Source organism: Callithrix jacchus, chromosome 10, assembly GCF_049354715.1.
Source record: "Callithrix jacchus isolate 240 chromosome 10, calJac240_pri, whole genome shotgun sequence".
NCBI lineage: Eukaryota > Metazoa > Chordata > Mammalia > Primates > Cebidae > Callithrix > Callithrix jacchus.
Genome location: NC_133511.1, coordinates 4,317,166 through 4,332,576, shown reverse-complemented (window position 1 = coordinate 4,332,576; position 15,411 = coordinate 4,317,166). Strand labels below are relative to the sequence as shown.

The window sequence follows — 15,411 nt, the reverse complement described above, 5'->3', positions numbered from 1 at the left end:
GGTCTCTCACCTACTTCTTATTTATCCCAAGCCTTCTTTTAACAAATGGTATTCAGTATTTGTAATAATCATTCCTGTTTTATAAACAGTTAATAGAAAGGGAAAATATTTGTTTCAATTAAATCAAGTTCTCTATTTCTCTGCTACTATGATACATAAATTATAAAGCTCTAAACTGTCCCTTTGCCTTACAAATCTACTCTTTTAAATATAGATTTGATAGCAGAGGGGATGCCAGCAAAAATGAGCACAAATGTAACACAGTTTCAGAGATTGTATCTTCAAAATAATTACTAAATTTATTATGTTTTATAGACCTACATCTAAAAATTAGCTTGGCTGGGCATACTGGCTCATGCCTGTGATTCCAGCATTGTGAGAGGCCAAGGTAGGAGGATTGCTTGGGCCCAGGAGTTCGAGACCAGTCTGGGCAATGTAACCAGAATTTCTCTCTACAAGCAACAATGAAATTATCCAGGCATGGTGGCATGCACCTGTGCTCCCAGCTACTCAGAAGACTGAGGTAGGAGGATTACTTGAGCCTGGGAGGTTGAGACTGCAGTGAGCCCTGTTTGTGCCATTACACTTCAGCCTCAGCAACAGAGTGAGGCCCCATCTCGAAAAAAAAAAAAAATTAATAAATAAAAGTTTTTAAAAAGTGAATTTAATGTCATTCAGTTGGAAGAGTATGGGCTTTAGAGTGAGGAAGATGAAATGACGCTCTGATACTTACTAGTTCTGCAATCTCAGGCACATCTTCTAGTTACTGACCTTCAATTTCTTCATTTTCAAAGAAAGTTTTTCCAATAGTATAGAATTGTTATGAAAATTAGATGTTATAGCCAAATGCCATATAATAAATAAAAAAGTGTGTTTTAGTTGAAAGACGTTAATTATTTGCAAAAAGTTGACTTCTTTTCTTTTCTGAAGGCAATTCATTTTTGTCCATTCATAGTATTCTGTTCTAGTATTTAAATTTGTGTAACTTACATATATATTGACCAAAGCTTTGCACTTTTTGCCAGAATCAATGACCTTTCCATGTATTAAGAAATACTTATTCTATCTGCATATATAATGTGACCAGTGATAAATTCTGCACATTTATGCACAAAAAACTAAAAACATAAGTTCTGTTTGAATTCTCATTGTTGCCCAATGATTTCGGAACTATTTCAGAATGATAACTTATGTGACAGTTCTGAGAAATTTAAGGAATTCATAAAATATATAAGAAACCTTTGTGTCTCTCAAGTTTTTTTTAATCCTAGAAAGACTCATAAGATATCTGTGATTCAAAATGTCATGTTTACTTATGCTGTGCTTATAATTCTGTGAACCCTGAGACCACACTGCCCTTATATACTCTTTGAACACAATTTCTTGAAACTTCCATTTTTTCTCATGATTCATCCAAGTAACTGCTTATTCTGTTTTCCCCTTTCAGAGAAGATGTTAATATTTCCCTCTCCAATTCTGAAGTGGTAAGAAGGACCAGAGAATGAATCAATTCAAAAGCAGCATTCTCTTAGGAGTATATTAAATATAATTAACATGTCAGATTATAAAATATTGGTCCAGGTGCTGCACTGAAGAATGAAAGCAGTGCTCTAGGAGTGTGCTTGTACAAGAAATGTGGATGTGACTCCGGGCCTAACAAGAATGCAGGAAAGAGAATCACGTAAGTGGTCAAAAATTCAGCACAACTGCAATACCATGGCTACCACAGAGGTCTCTGAGAATTAAGTGGGTAATTTCAGGCACATTATTGATCCAAACAAACAACACTTACTTTTGGGATTGTATTGCTTCTTTTTAAGTGTTAACCTTTTAAAATCCTCATTTCTCCCCCTTTAATCTTAACATATTTGAAGAAGAGAGAAGAGGTTAATTTGCATTTCTCCACCAGAGGATCAGGGACCAACCACATTTCCACTGTGCCTCTCTACTTCTTCATTTATTCCTGCTTTCTCCTTTTATTCATTTATAAAATATTTGAGCACCTGTTAAATAGTTAGAACTGTGCTCACTGCCATCTGCCACATCATAAAATGGAGACATTTTTCTCCAGCATATTGCCTGCACAATAGCAAAATGACATAATAAATTCCTGAGAGGCTAAGCCCATTGTCCACTTAACTTGTGAACACATACACAACCACAGACAGAGTTTACCACAGAGTGAATATAATCTAATGAATCCATATGCAATGTAAGTGTATTTGCTGTAGGAAACTTGTAATCTCTGAACCCAGAAAAGCCAGGAGCAATTGCTACCCGGACAGGATTTGGCATAATGTTGTGCCAGATGACACAGCAAATATTCTGCCTTAAAGTTTTCTGTTAACCCCAGGAGAGTTTTAACTTTGACAAGGCTGCCAAAAAAGATAATGAAAGGTTTTTCCTACTTATATGTTAAGCATTCAGATGGTTAGAATAATAAATATACCACAATTTATATACATACTACAATAACCATTTAAAAAGTTTTTGCATTCTGTGGCAAATATAAAACATCTTTAAGGAATAATAGTATTACTAAATAAGCTAAATGTCTACCATAAAATCTCCTGGAAAATATTATACAAGTCCAGACCACTGTGATAAAAACTGAATTGATAAATATTATCAAAATGAACTAGTTCTAATTTAAATTATAACTTTATAAAAATTATTTTCCTAATTAATAATTGAAATGCAAAACCAAATTTGCTTAAGTGTAACACGAGTCCTTACGCTAAATAAAATTAACTTCATTAAAAAATTCCAAACCGTGACATTTTCTAGGATTTAAGAAGTAATGCTAAACTCCCACTTGCTCCTGTAATTTTTTCTTTATTTTGTTATTAATATGGCTCTATTAAACCCGTAGGATTTTAAAATTCAACTCTATATTTGAGTCTGTGCATGTCACTTATTCATTCCTCACTTGATAGCAAATCATTCAAGTGAAAATACACTAACAAAATCCTGAGCAATTTGAATGCAAATTAAATCAATACAATAAGGTAGAAGAATTTGCCCTTGTAAAGAGTGCAAGTTCAGGCAGCTGTTCAGGATCCTTATTTTGCTTAGCTAAACTTAGTAGTATAGCTATATTTAAGGCATTCATTGCAAACTCCATTTCTAAGTGTGATGAAGCCCAGAGTATAAGACTTATAACCAAAAGGAGAATGTATTCAGGAAGCTAAAGAATAGATACCAGTTTGCATTCTAAATTAAGTTGAAATGACATGTCACATGAAAATCATGAAGTTAGCCATAGAAATCAATATGAAAAGTTACTTTCTGTTCCACCATTTGTTCATACAACTAGCAATGATAGAGTATGAGCGTAGTTAAAAAAGCATACTGTGGATATAAACCTTTTTCAGAATATTCTAATGAATAATTCCAAAGATAAGGTGTTATTCCTTGAGTTTCTCTTTGTTTCTGAAGTAAGATTTATCTACAACGAAAATGAACCCCAACAAAGAAGCAGCACTAGAGTATCAAATTCCAAACACAAGATAAGTATTAAAATGTTTTTTGAAACCAATTTTAAACACCTCTACATTTTAATATAAATCATTTTTAAGGAAAAGCAGTACAACTAAATAAGTTAAATGTTTATGGTAGGCCAGGCGCGGTGGCTCACGCCTGTAATCCCAGCACTTTGGGAGGCCGAGGCGGGTGGATCATGAGGTTGAGAGATCAAGACCATCCTGGTCAACATGGTGAAACCCCGTCTCTACTAAAAATACAAAAAATTAGCTGGGCACAGTGGCGCGTGCCTGTAATCCCAGCTACTCAGGAAGCTGAGACAGGAGAATTGCCTGAACCCAGGAGGCGGACGTTGCGGTGAGCCGAGATTGCGCCGAGCCGAGATTGCGCCATCGCACTCCAGCCTGGGTAACAAGAGCAAAACTCCGTCTCAAAAAAAAAAAAAAATGTTTATGGTAAAAGCTTTGGGAAAATCTTATACAAATTCAGATCACTGTTGTAAATAATTTAATCAATACATGTTATTAAACACTTGCATTTTACCAGGCTATTGGGCCAGGCAGGTTTTGGGGTACAGAGATGAACAAAGCACTCCGTAGTGTCGGGGGGAGTGGGGCCCCTTATGTAAACAAAGAATAACTGTACAGTGTGGCTGGAGACTATAAGGCATATATAATGTCTCGGCAACAAACAGGAGAAAGTTCCTAATTGTACCTAAAACAAGGCCAAGGGATTCACAAAAGAAAAAAGACTTGAGCAGAGGGAAGGAGAGAACAAGAAGATTCTCATACTTGCTTCAAAATTATAAAGATTCTCGGCATATGGCAAAGGCTCCCAAAGCCCAGAGACCACCAGTGAGGGAGGTGGACTTGAGAAAGGTTAGAGCATCTCAGTACAGTTGAACTGGTCACCGGTCTTGGTGACTGACTCACTAGTAGTCCAAGAGAAGCTGCAGGATACACCCGCAGGTTTAATCTACTGATTGGAAATCTTTGGTGAATCCTCTGGCAATCTCCTAGACATGGGCAGCATGTCCATATGCGCTGGGCTTAACACATAAGAGAGTTGTTATTGTACAGGTTCAATATCCAGTTAGCAGTGGGTCTCTACCTGGTCACAGTCAGAATTAACAAAATGTGTCCAGGGTTCCTATCTATCTCCCAAGCTGGTTGCTCCCAAGACATTATATATACCTGTAGCCACACAGTGCAGTTATTCCCAACCTGGTTGGGAGAAAGATAGAATGAATGCTCTTTCTCTATCTTCCTGCTAATATTACTCCCCATGCCATGCATTTTCTCTGACTTCTTCTGAATCACTATCTCTCCCTCCATTTCTCATGGCCTTAGCAATCTGTTAAAACTCCAGAAAGTGTGAAATAAAATGGTCCTTGCTCTAGTTTTTATTTTCCTTTTTTTTCTTCCTGAGATTGCAGAAAAGAAAGACAAGCCATCAAAACCAAGGCCAGAGAACAAGTTAAAATGCTCTTGGCAGGACAGAGGAAATGAGGTTTATCTGGCAAAACTGAGCCAAGGCAGGAGCCAAAGTCAGATGGATTAGGGTAATCAAAGCCAAACATAGGCAGTACTGATAGAAAGGAATTTAATCAGGAGAAAGAGCCCAAGTGTATGGAAGGTTGGATCTAGAGACAAAATCATGGCCTTTTTAAAAGGAGAGAATCTGTCCCAATCTCCTCCTTCTTAATACACGGAGGTAAGATTTTCAGTTTTGAATGTATAGAATCCTTCTAGTTTATTCTTGCTATTCTGATAAACTACTCTGTTAATAGTGGATGTTTTCTTTTGAAATAAATATATGTTCAAACCTCCTGTATCATTTCAGTAATTTCTGGCACCAAGGCAAGCAGATGATGAAGACAATTTTTGGTAAACAAGAGTACTTCTCTTCCTTAAAAAAATCACATCTATGATATAGATATTCATGTCCATAGGTTTGTGAGTAATACTTTGCCCCCAAGTCAAACACCCCCATATTAGTTGACCCATGTAGGTGGAATGGAAGGGGTGAAGGGGAGACTATGTAGTAAATGTTATCCAATGTTAATTTAAAACCGCACTAAAATGGTTGATTTACTAAGAAAAAAACTAGAAAACCACATGAGAAGCGTCTTCTCTCCTGGTTCTTTTTTTTTCACCTGACCAAGGGCTGCTTTATTCCCTAAATGACACTCAGTTAATAATGAACATCAGAAGTAATTTGGAAAAATGATATTACTTAAATAAGTAATAAGCAAAATAATCTATTCATCTGTATGATGCCACCTACATAAATTGCTAGCTCCAGATAAAATACAAAATACAATCGTAGTTCCTTTTAGGTTTCCTTTGATTTGCATGTCCAAAATAATGTGTTTCTTTGAAACAACACATTTCAAAAGCAAGCAATAACCCAAAACTGTAATATTTGATAAAATCAAAACAAACAAAAAGACAGTTATTATTATTCGTCTGCTCTGTATACGTACTTTTTTTTACTTTAAGGAGAAACGCATTCACAACTTACACATCACAGAACATGCCTTATACAATAGCCTCAGCCCCCTCAACTCTTGACATATGCTCTCTTTGGGTCCTTGGAAGTGGCTTATCAGAAAGTATTAGGGTGAAAAATGGCACTCATCCACTAATGTGTTAGTTTCGTTCAGACATAGTACATTTCAGGAGTTAAGAGTCCTAGGCTTGTCCCAAACTCAATGAGAAAGGCAAGCCCTGGACAAGTCCTGCTGTAACTTCTTACTATGCTACATCATAATCACAAACATTTTCACACACAACATTTTTACACAGAAAAAGAGAAAAGCCAACATTCTAGACTGCTTATTGTATTTGTTGAAGGTAGAAAAGTATCACCATCAAACTGTACAGTTTGGAAGTTATTAACTCAACCCAACAAAAATTTCATTTTCTCCCACCCAACTGCCTCCCCAAGTCACGGCCAATCTCCTGGATCCCACAAAAGGAAAGCCTTCCATTGCTCTGAACTGTGGAGCCAACCAAACAGGTCCTGCTTCTGTTTCCCATCAATTCATATCTGCTGATAGGTCATTTTACCCACCTGAAACTAATCAGGACCTTGAGTCAAATTATGACCTGAGAGGAAAGCACAATGAATAGGATACTCGGTGAAGACTAGGCAAGGGAATCCCTTATGAGCATTTGGGGCTAGCCTCCTGGTGATCCATAGGAATCCCTTATGAGCATTTGGGGCTAGCCTCCTGGTGATCCATAGGAATCCCTTATGAGCATTTGGGGCTAGCCTCCTGGTGATCCATAGGAATCCCTTATGAGCATTTGGGGCTAGCCTCCTGGTGATCCATAGGAATCCCTTATGAGCATTTGGGGCCAGCCTCCTGGTGATCCATAGGAATCCCTTATGAGCATTTGGGGCCAGCCTCCTGGTGATCCATAGGAATCCCTTATGAGCATTTGGGGCCAGCCTCCTGGTGATCCATAGGAATCCCTTATGAGCATTTGGGGCTAGCCTCCTGGTGATCCACAGGAATCCCTTATGAGCATTTGGGGCTAGCCTCCTGGTGATCCACAGGAATCCCTTATGAGCATTTGGGGCTAGCCTCCTGGTGATCCACAGGAATCCCTTATGAGCATTTGGGGCTAGCCTCCTGGTGATCCACAGGAATCCCTTATGAGCATTTGGGGCTAGCCTCCTGGTGATCCACAGGAATCCCTTATGAGCATTTGGGGCTAGCCTCCTGGTGATCCACAGGAATCCCTTATGAGCATTTGGGGCTAGCCTCCTGGTGATCCATAGGAATCCCTTATGAGCATTTGGGGCTAGCCTCCTGGTGATCCATAGGAATCCCTTATGAGCATTTGGGGCTAGCCTCCTGGTGATCCATAGGAATCCCTTATGAGCATTTGGGGCTAGCCTCCTGGTGATCCATAGGAATCCCTTATGAGCATTTGGGGCTAGCCTCCTGGTGATCCATAGGAATCCCTTATGAGCATTTGGGGCTAGCCTCCTGGTGATCCATAGGAATCCCTTATGAGCATTTGGGGCTAGCCTCCTGGTGATCCATAGGAATCCCTTATGAGCATTTGGGGCTAGCCTCCTGGTGATCCATAGGAATCCCTTATGAGCATTTGGGGCTAGCCTCCTGGTGATCCATAGGAATCCCTTATGAGCATTTGGGGCTAGCCTCCTGGTGATCCATAGGAAGCCTGTCTGAAAAGCTGTGATTCCAGAACAGTATCCCCGAGTGAAACAGAAGCAGATTTTTTCCCCACCATGCCTGGTGTAATGAGAAGAAGGAAGACTTCGACAGCAGACTTTAGAACAGAAGGTTATTTAATTCTTCACTGAGCTGTGCTTCTACTCAGAACCTATTTAAAAAGTTCTATTTTTTCCACACTCTGACAAAAAAAAAAATGGGTTTTTAACATTAAGCTGTTCTGTACTAGGTGTCTCACCTTTTCCCAAGGTGATTCATTAAATTTACAGGGTAAATGGCATTTTGTGGAAATCTGCCCTGGGGCTAGCTGGTCTGTCCTTGAGTGGTGGAAGGCAAAGTGACACTACTGATACAAAGACATGTCTGTCCAGGCAGAGAAACCATCAAGCACGGAGAGGTGGTTGGAGAAAGCCTACCTTTCCAAAGAATACAGAGCTTCTAAGTGACAACTGGGTTATCCGAGGACAGCATGATTCATGACTGGTGGGGAAAGAAAAATAGACATTGGGTCACAGATTTCTGCTTTTGTTCCTGAGTATGTAGACATTACATCAATCTGATCATTCAATAATTACCATTCAGTCAAATAAGACTCATCATCTCTCTCTTTTTTTTTTTCTGTACCAGATAATTCTTTCTCTACCTTTCTTCTGGATATAGATTACATGATACTCGCCCCAATTTAAGTACATAAAGAACAGAAAAGATAAAACCCCCATTGAGAGTAAAATATGAAATAAAGTCTGCATTTGAAAATATATGGAGAGCCACAGTAAAGCTTAATGTCTTCCAGGCTTGTACCATGATACATAGATTCAGGTTTTGTGAGGTTGAAAGATTATCCAATTGCAGTGGAGTTACAGAAAATATAATCACAAATAAAAAATGAAGCATAAACATAAATGTACATTTACAAAAGAAAATAAATTATTTGTTTTTAAAAGCCAACAAATATATCATCATAGATATTAGGAAATAATGTTGTATTTATATTACTTAACTGCCTGATTACTCTCCATAATATACTTTTGTTTTTACAGTCTTCTGGCTGAATTCTCTTGATCTTCTCTATCAGTGATATTATAATATTTTCTAGAGGGACAGTAGAAAGATAATTCAGGTTTTCCTCTGGTTTAATTATTAATTTAGAAAGTTAATATAAAATTAAGGCTTATATGAGAGTAAATCAAAATAATTTTTTTTTTAATTTTTTATTGGATTTTAGGTTTTGGGGTACATGAGCAGAGCATGCAAGACAGTTGCGTAGGTACACACATGGCAGTGTGCTTTGCTTTTCTTCTCCCCTTCACCCACATTTGGCATTTCTCCCCAGGCTATCCCTCCCCACCTCCCCCTCCCACTGGCCCTCCCCTTTTCCCCCCAATAGACCCCAGTGTTTAGTACTCCCCTTTCTGTGTCCATGTGTTCTCATTTTTCATCACCCGCCTATGAGTGAGAATATGCGGTGTTTCATTTTCTGTTCTTGTGTCAGTTTGCTAAGGATGATATTCTCCAGATTCATCCATGTCCCTACAAATGACACAAACTCATCATTTCTGATTGCTGCATAATATTCCATGGTGTATATGTGCCACATTTTTCCAATCCAGTCTATTATCAATGGGCATTTGGGTTGATTCCAGGTCTTTGCTATTGTAAACAGTGCTGCAGTGAACATTCGTGTACATGTGTCCTTATAGTAGAATGATTTATAGTCTTTTGGATATGTACCCAGTAATGGGATTGCTGGGTCAAATGGAATTTCTATTTCTAAGGCCTTGAGGAATCACCACACTGTCTTCCACAATGGTTGAACTAATTTACACTCCCACCAACAGTGTAAAAGTGTTCCATTTTCTCCACATCCTCTCCAGCATCTGTTGTCTCCAGATTTTTTAATGATCGCCATTCTAACTGGCGTGAGATGGTATCTCAATGTGGTTTTGATTTGCATCTCTCTGATGACCAGTGACGATGAGCATTTTTTCATATGATTGTTGGCCTCATATATGTCTTCTTTCGTAAAGTATCTGTTCATATCCTTTGCCCACTTTTGAATGGGCTTGTTTGTTTTTTTCCTGTAAATCTGTTTGAGTTCTTTGTAGATTCTGGATATCAGCCCTTTGTCAGATGGGTAGACTGCAAAAATTTTTTCCCATTCTGTTGGTTGCCGATCCACTCTAGTGACTGTTTCTTTTGCCGTGCAGAAGCTGTGGAGTTTCATTAGGTCCCATTTGTCTATTTTGGCTTTTGTTGCCAATGCTTTTGGTGTTTTGTTCATGAAGTTCTTGCCTACTCCTATGTCCTGGATGGTTTTGCCTAGATTTCCTTCTAGGGTTTTTATGGTGCCAGGTCTTATGTTTAAGTCTTTAATCCATCTGGAGTTAATTTTAGTGTAAGGTGTCAGGAAGGGGTCCAGTTTCTGCTTTCTGCACATGGCTAGCCAGTTTTCCCAACACCATTTGTTAAACATGGAATCCTTTCCCCATTGCTTGCTTTTGTCAGGTTTATCAAAGATTGTATAGTTGTATGTATGTTGTGTTGCCTCCGGTGCCTCTGTTTTGTTCCATTGGTCTATATCTCTGTTTTGGTACCAGTACCATGCTGTTTTGATTACTGTAGCCTTGTAGTATAGTTTGAAATCCGGTAGTGTGATGCCCCCCGCTGTGTTCTTTTTGCTTAGAATTGACTTGGCTATGCGGGCTCTCTTTTGGTTCCATATGAAGTTCATGGTGGTTTTTTCCAGTTCTGTGAAGAAAGTCAATGGTAGCTTGATGGGGATAGCGTTGATTCTGTAAATTACTTTGGGCAGTATAATCAAAATAATTTTAAGTTCTTTCTACGTTGTACTGAATTCTATTACTACATACATTGATTTATTGATGAGTATTTGTAGTTTTTTGTTTTTTTGTTTTTTACTAGAACTCTTGCTTCTTCCAATATTTTAAGTGCATTGATGGTGTCTGCATGCTCCCATTGGCTAGAAGTACCAGATTTCATCAGGAAAAAAAAGTATCAATGTGTCAAATATACTAAGATGCAATTCAATGTGTTTGGAAAAAAAAGCAGCTTCACATAAAGGTACACTAGATATTTAGAAAATTGTTGTAAGTTTGTACCCTACAACATAATTCTGAATTGTTTTTTAACTGCCTATTAAAAAGCACATTAAATTTATAATTTTAATACTATGTCAAGTACATGACTCAAAGTAGAAAAGTTTTATTATGAGTAGTTGTCAATGCAAATTAAACTCTTCATTTATAGTTTACACATCTGATGATTGGCAAAAATATCCCTAGGCAGCTTCCAGTACATCTAAGTTTAAGCCTAGTTTGTCTTCCACTGCCTGTAAACTTCTGGTACTGAGTGTCATGGAACATATTCATGCCCCAATACAGCACCTGACCCTACGCTTTCTTGTGAAATCCAGATGTTGTATCAGGGTGAAATGGTAAATCTGCATGTTAAACAGGTTTTCTGTGGTAGGAAACAGAAAACCTACTTTACATACAGATTTACCATTTCTGCTGATCTTTGCTTTTAGTATGTAGATACAAATTTCTATCCCATACATCTTCTTTTTTCCTAAAGAAGTTCCCTTAATGGTTCTCACAGTGCAAATTTGCTGCTGCTATTACCTTTGGATCTCTGAAAAAGTCTTTGTTTTACTTTTTTTTTTTTTTTTTGAGACAGAGTTTTGCTCTTGATACCCAGGCTGGAGTATAATGGAGCAATCTTGGCTCATCGCAACCTCCTCTTCCTAGGTTCAAGCAATTCTCCTGCCTCAGCTTCTCAAGAAGCTGGTATTACAGGCGTGCACCACCATGCCCAGCTAATTTTGTATTTTTAGTAGAGACAGGGTTTTCCATGTTGGTCAGGCTAGTCTCCAAATCCTGGCCTCACATGATCCACCCGCCTCAGCCTCCCGAAGTGCTGGGTTTACCTTTATTTTAAAAAGATGTTATTTACTGGATAAAAATTCTGGGTTGAGAGGGTTTACTTCCCCTTTCAGCATGTGCTCTAGTTTGTACTGTTTATAGTCCACTTATATTTTACCCCTTTCAGGATTGGGAGAACTTTCCATAGGTCAGCTTCTGGAACATATATTTCAAAAACTTTTTTCTCCGCTAACATCTCTACACTTCTGATATGAGTGTCTATTGTGATTTGTATGTATCCATACACTACGCCATGCCTTTTGCTTCTAACTGCTTTTAGGATTTTCTCTTTGTCACTGGTTTAATTTGTTAATGATGGCCTTCATTTTTCTTGTGCTCATGCTTCTTTGCACTACTATGAAATTATACTGTAAATCAAATTTATAAATTTTTTAGCTATTGTTTCATCTACTTTTTTCTGGGCTTTTTCTTCATAGTCTCCAGTGATATACATTAGGCTGCTTGAGGATGTCCTGCAGCTCAATGATGCATTCTCCTTTTTTATTTCAGCTTTTCTGCTTTTGTGTTTTAATTTGAATTATATCAATGGCTATACCTTCACACTCACTAATCTGTGGACTGTTTTAAAAATCACCCATAACTCTATCATACTTACATTTTCTTCTAACTTCTTGAATACCCAGAATATATTTATAATTGTTTTAATATACCTGTCAACTAATTATTTCATCTGTGTCATTTCTTGATTTCCTTATTTATATATTTTCCTCTCTTTTTGCATGCCTAGTATTTATTGATCGGATTCCAGATATTATTAATTTTACCTTATTGAATGCTGGACAATTTCTGTATTTCTTTAAATATTCTTGAGTTTTGTTATGGAATATAACTATGTGGAAACCGTTTGATTTTTTCAAGAATTTCTTTTGAAACTTGTTAGGCTAAACTACAATAGCTAATTCTGCTCCATTACTGAGGCCTTTCAATTACTCTACTCAATGCCCTGTAAATTAAAAGGTTTCCTCTGATTATTTCCCCCGATGCGATGGGAACACAAACTACTCCTGTCCTTGTGTAAGCTCCAGGAATGGTTCCATGTATTGTTTCTGGGCCCTTGGGTGGTCAGTACTCCTTATCTAACATTTGCTGAAGGACACTCAGCTGAAGACTGTAGATCTCCAAGTCCTCTCCTCCCTCGGCAGCTCTTATCAATTATCTTCCTGTGTTCTGAGTTTTCCACTCCCGCACACTGCTGACCTCTCTTTGCACTTCCCCTCCTTGTACAGCAGTCTGGAAATTCTCCCCAGTGTTAAGCTTGGTAATTGTTGTGCCTACCTTGTTTCTTTTCCTTCTGTCAAGAATCATTTTCTTGCCTGTTGTACAGTCTCCGAAAATTGTTTGATATATTTTGTCTGGTTTATTATTTGGTTATGTCAGAAGGATAAGTCTGGTCCTTGTGATATGGTTTGGCTTTGTGTCCCCACCCAAATCTCATCTTGAATTGTAATCCCCAGGTGTTAAGGAAAGAATCTGCTGGGAAGTAACTGGATCATGGAAGTGGTTTACCCTGTGCTGTTTTCTCAATAGTCAGTGAGTTCTTATGAGATCTGATGGTATTCTAAGTGTCTGGCAAGTTTCTTCTTCACTTGTTTCTCTCCCCTGCCACCAAGGGGGACGTGCCTCCTATCATTTCTGCCATAATGGTAAGTTTCCAGAGGCCTCCTCAGCCATGCAGAACTATGAGTCAACTAACCTCTTTCCTTTATAAATTAAGATACTACCAACTCTTGGGAAGTATTTTTACAGAAGTGTGAGAATGGATGAATACACCTTGTATCCCATTCTATTTTGTATTCCACATAGAAGTTCATTAAGTATAAATTATATGTAGAGGTTCAGCATTAACCACATTAAAATACCTCAATTAAAGCAAACCTGATTGTATTCCAAATTCAACTTCTAGTAGCTGGATCTCAATATGCTCACAGCCACTCCAAAAGTCAAGGTGGGAATACACTTTGGCACTCCCTTGACGGCTTCCAGGGGATCCTGATTTTCTTTCTTTTAATCACCATCTTTTATTTCTGTATCTGGTGTGCATAAATCTTGTACTGCCTGGAATTTTAAAGCTAAAACAAATATTTTAATAGGTTAATAGAACACAGAAATTTTACACATAGGTTTTAAAAAATCATTTTATTCATAAATAAAGAGTAGCCACCTATATTTACCCTCCCTTGTAATCTGATCACCATTCCAACCCAAGTCTAATTTTCAGTTACAACTTCTGAGAATATATTCACTCCTATGGTGTAACTTCAATGGAATATTGCAACTGGAACCATTTGATAGCTGGTACCCCTTTTTTCTTTAAAAAGCATTTTCCTTTAAAAAGTGTTTCCTTTTTAAAATTTTCTTTCATACTTGGAAGTTTATAGCCACACCACAATTTAGTCAAAAGTAGAGAATCAGGCCAGGTGCACTGGCTCACACCTATAATCCCAGTACTTTGAGAGGCCAAGAAGAGAGAATCACTTGACTTCTGTAGTTTGAGAGCAGCCTGGGCAACAGAGTGAGACCCTATCTCTACAAAAAATGCATATTTTTAAAAATTAGCTGGACATGATGGCATGTGACTGTAGTCTCAGCCACTCAGGAGCTGAAATGATAACACCACTGCACTTTGGCCAGGATGACAGAGCAAGACCTTGTCTCAAAGGAAAAAAAAAAGGTAGGACATGAGTTACTAACTTTTTTAAGGGTAACTTCCACTAGAAATGAAGATATAATTTTTTTAAGTTCTTTGTAGATTCTGGATATTAGCACTTTGTCAGATGGGTAGATTGCAAAAATTTTTTTCCCATTCTGTTGGTTGCTGGTTCACTCTAATGATAGTTTCTCTTGCTGTACAGAAGATCTTAAGTTTAATTAGATCCCATTTCTCTATTTTGGCTTTTGTTGCCATTGCTTTTGGTGTTTTAGTCATGAAGTTCCTGCCCATGCCTATGTACTGAATGGTATTGCCTAGATTTTCTTCCAGAGTTTTTATGGTGTTAGGTCTTACATTTAAATCTTTAATCCATCTGGAGTTAATTTTTGTATAAGTTGTAAGGAAGGGATCCAGTTTCACCCTCTTTCTGCATATGGCTAGCAGGTTTTCCCAACACCATTTATTAAATAGGGAATCCTTTCCCTATTGTTTATTTTTGTCAAGTTTGTCAAAGCTCAGATAGCTGTAGGTGTGTAGCATTGCCTCCAAGGCTTCTTTTCTGTTCCATTGGTCTATATCTCTGTTTTGGTACCAGTACCATGCTGTTTTGATTAATGTAGCCATGTAGCATAGTTTGAAGTCAGGTAGCATAATGCCTCCAGCTTTTTTTTTTCCCCCTTAGGATTCTCTTGGCTATGCGGGCGCTTTTCTTTTGGTTACATATAAAGTTTAAGGTAGCTTCTTTCCACAAATTTACAAGAAAAAAACAACCCCATCAAAAGGTGGGCAAAAGATATGAACAGACACTTTTCAAAAGAAGACATTTATGCAGCCAACAAACATATTTTTAAAAGCTCATCATCACTGGTCATTAGAGAAATGCAAATCAAAACCACAATGAGATACCATCTAACCCCAGATGGAATGGCAGTCATTAAAAAGTCAGGAAACAACAGATGCTGGAGACAATGCAGAGAAACAGAAACACTTTTACACTGTTGGTGGGAATGTAAATTAGTTCAACCATTGTGGAAGACAGTGTGACAATTCCTCAAGAGCTAGAACCAGAAATACCATTTGACCCAGCAATCTCATTACTGGATATA

General features: G+C 37.9%; 1 long non-coding RNA gene across 6 annotated transcripts in view; it reads right to left on the bottom strand.

The window, feature by feature from the left end:
- LOC108593700 (uncharacterized) overlaps positions 1-15,411 on the bottom strand; it is a 493,787-nt gene that overhangs the window by 431,431 nt on the left and 46,945 nt on the right. For all 6 annotated transcript variants that reach the window (XR_013522982.1, XR_013522981.1, XR_013522983.1 and 3 more), the window contains exon 2: positions 8,110-8,173. This is a non-coding gene — a long non-coding RNA (uncharacterized LOC108593700). The remainder of the gene's footprint in view (positions 1-8,109; positions 8,174-15,411) is intronic.